We start from the raw sequence: 3,857 nt of genomic DNA, 5'->3' as shown, positions 1-3,857 counted from the left end.
CTCTGGCCACTTCCCTGTACCCCGCTTCCTCCCCAGCCTGTCACAGCTCCATCCAGCACTGCTCCAGTCTCAGGAGCATGAGCTCCGGTTACCTCTCTGACCCCAGATCTCATCCCAGTATGCTACAACTCTGCCCAGCACCGCCTCTGCCTCGGGAGCAAGAGCTCCAGTTACTTTCTGGTACCCAGTTTCCATCCCATGTTGGCACAATCCCCATCTGGCAGTAGCTGGCATCAAACAGTCCCTCACAATATTGTCTAAGCCCTTTCTTTCGTCTTGGCTTTCAGGTAGTCCAATAATTATAAAATTTTCTCTCCTGGATCTATTTTCCAAGTCAGTAGTTTTTTTTTGTTTGTTTGTTTGTTTTCAATGAACTATTTCACATTTTCTTTTTTTTCCATTCTTTTTATTTTGTTTTATTGTTTCTTTGTGTCTCATGGAGCTATTAGTTTCCATTTGCCTAATCTAATTTTTAAGCTCATCAGTGAACTTTTGTTCTGTTTTTAAAATAATTCTTTTCAATGGATTTTATGCCTCTTTTACCATTTGGTCAATTCTGTTTTGTAATGATATTTTTCTTTGGTACTTTTTTTGCCTCTTTTATAAAGTTGTTGACTCTCTTTTCATAATTTTCTTGTCTCATTTTTTTTCCATTTTTTCCTTTACTTCTCTGTCTTATTTTTTAAAATCTTTTTTGAGCACTTTCAGAATTCTAATTGAGTCTGTGGCCAATTCATATTTTTCTTTATTTTCTTACAGTTGCCTTGATATAGTTGTCTTCTTCTGGATTTGTGTCTTGATCTTCCCTGTCACCACAGTAACTTTTTATAGTCAGTTTCTTTTTGTTGTTGTTTCCTCATTTTTCCAGACTACTTCTTGAGTTTTAACATTATGTTAAAGTTTGGTTCTTGTCCTAAGGTTGATGGGACACTGTCCCAAGCTTTTATTGCTTTTTTTTTTTTCCAGAGCTAGCTGTGGCAGTCTGTAGACTTTGTGTGTTTCGAAGGTATTATATCTAAGGAGAGGTGTGGTCACTTTTCTTCTAGACACTGTTGTATTGTTTGCCCAGGAAGGGAATCTGTTACCCTTTAGCTACCAGCTCTAGCACTCCTCTTAACCCTGGTACTATGACTGGGTCCCCTGCTATCCTGTAGCTGCAATTTCTAGTGCTTCCCTCTGTCTCAGAAGTAAGAACAGGGTCCCTACTCCCCCATGACTAGCCATAAGCAATCCTCTCTGCCCTGGAACCATGGCCAGGGACCCTGCTCCCATGGGACCACATGTGATATTACTCCTTTTGGCCCTGGCACTGTGACCTAAAACTGACTATGGGCAATCTGACAAAGTCCTGAACTGAGGGCTAGCAAAGGGTCCCCTGCCATCTCCTTCAGACCAGCTGTTTCACCCTTCCATGGCCTGAGAGTTGCCAAAGTTGCTACTGTAGCAAATGCAGCTGCTTCCAAGTCACTGCTGGCACTGCTACAACCTATACTGTGCTGTCTGTGCTGGCTCCAGGCCTGACAACCAACCTAGTGAGGCAGACCTTTTCTGCCAACCTCCTAAATTGTCTTGGGCTATGAAGGTTTTCACCCTACATTTGTTGATTCTATGGCTTTATAATTTGATTTGAGGTTTTATTTAAGAGTTGTTTGGAGGGTAATAGGGGGTGGGGGTTAGCTGAGTGCTTCTCTACTCTGTCATCTTGGATCTATACTCAGGGGAATTTTTTTGAAACATAAAGTTGTCATCATATATTTTTAGGGAATCATGCAAATAATACTAGTCAGATGATCTAAGTACTACAGTTTGATATAGCTTTAAACCATAACTATGAAGAGTATCAGCAAGGTGGAATTTTGCTGTACCAAAGAAAAGACATTTTCACAGTTGTAGTTCCCTCTTCCATCTTGTCCATCTCCCCAGTTTGAATTTTAGAAGTTTGTAGCCTGGGTCCCTAGGTTTTTTTGGGGGGGTGGGGCAGAGCAAATGGAACTAAATACTACATCAAGTTCTGGGATTTTTTGTGGAACCAACACTCCAAAAACTCTAGCTAACTAGGCAAAATCTTTAAAATGTCAGCTATTAGATACAATTTGCTCAATGCAAAGACATTTGTTAAGATGGCATAGTGAACATAATAGCCAAAAAACACTCCCCCATCAATGTACTTTCTCAGAAATATACATAATATCTGTGAAAAGAGTGTATACAGACTTAGAGGACACTGACTCTGATGTATACATATATAAGTGAGACAGTCGGACAAGTTAACTCAAATCTTTGTTTATGGAGAGCCCCTGTACCATTTCTCATCTTCTGCTACCCTTGCATTGCTCCTCCCTAGGTGGGGTATCTCTGTGGATCACATAGTTGCATTCCCTACGTCTCCTCCTCTCTGGACCACAACTTTCCACTGCCAAGGATTGTTTGTTCTTAAATATATAGTTTATTACCTTCTCTGGTGCTAAAAAGCAAGGTCCTTGAAGTTCCTTTCTGAACCCCATTTTCTGGATCTGCATGTGCCTTGTTATTCCTGCCAGGGTATGTTATACACTTTTAAATTAATGTTTGCTTTGAAAAGTGTCCTTTTTGTTGGAGTTGGGGCAGGGTGTGCAGGGAAAATCTTACTTGCTTCTACTGTCTGGTATAGAATCAAGAATTATACTCCATAAAACAACTCACTGCCTGGAATGACACTCAGGTGTGCCAAGTTTTTTTTTCTTTTGATGAGGAGCATAGCTACTACCCTCTAACTTTCTATGAATAAATCAATTAAGTTGAAGGAGGGGTAGGAGGCATCACTCCTATTACATGATCAACAAAGAACAGCACATAGGAATCTTATATTCTCTATATCTGTCAATGACTTGTTCAAAAATGAATTTTGTCAGTTCTCTAGAAATATCCTAATTGAGGAAATAAACAGCCTTATAAATATGTATATATGTGCATGCATGTTTTATTTTTTTGCATAGAGAAATAAACAAATAAACTAATAATTGGTGTTGTCTTGGTCACATTTTTTGGGTTCATCCTATCCTCATCCTTCCTTTGTACACCTTTGATATGTTCCCTTGAATCAGATATCTTGTAAATTGATCCAACAATTATATCAAAATAGTATTGCCACAAGCACAGATTTCTTCTTTGTCCATTTGTTATAATCCAACTGCTTTTCCCATCTTCATTTTCTTCAGTGTGCTTTCTAACTCCTCTATAAGAACATGTAGGACAGTGGTGGTAAAATATAGGTAGGATGATGCCACATTCCCTTTTTGAAACTGCTATGAGACAATGATTTGGAAGAGAATGTATTCCATTGACTATAATGCACAGTACTTATGAGATAATGGGATACGACAAGTTTGTCTCACTTTGATTCATTAGCTATCAAATATGAGCAGTGATATATATATATGTGTATATATATATATATATATATATATACACATACATGTCTCTTACAGGGATTCAGTAGGAAAAGTGCTCTGCATGATTTAACACTATGCAAATGTGTTATAAATATAATTATCACATGCTTTAAAAACTTCCTTTTTTAGTCTAGAATTTCCATGAACAATTTCACAAGTACCTAGAATTGCCTGTATCTAGATTCTTTCTCAAACCTCTGGGTTTTATGATATGTTTTACTGTTAATCTACTGGTGATAATTATCAGATGCCTAGGAATCTCAAATAGTAGAATAGTTTTAGTAAGCAGTTCTCAAAGTTTAGTCTACATACTTCTGAGGTCACAGAGTACCATTATAAGGAATCTGAGAGGTCAAAAGTACTATCATAATATGCTTGGATGTCATTTACCTATTAAAATAATGTTTCTTTTTCTACCTACATATC

Source organism: Vombatus ursinus, unplaced genomic scaffold (assembly GCF_900497805.2).
Source record: "Vombatus ursinus unplaced genomic scaffold, bare-nosed wombat genome assembly UNPS02014791.1, whole genome shotgun sequence".
NCBI classification, from domain to species: domain Eukaryota; kingdom Metazoa; phylum Chordata; class Mammalia; order Diprotodontia; family Vombatidae; genus Vombatus; species Vombatus ursinus.
This window is presented reverse-complemented; position numbering follows the sequence as displayed.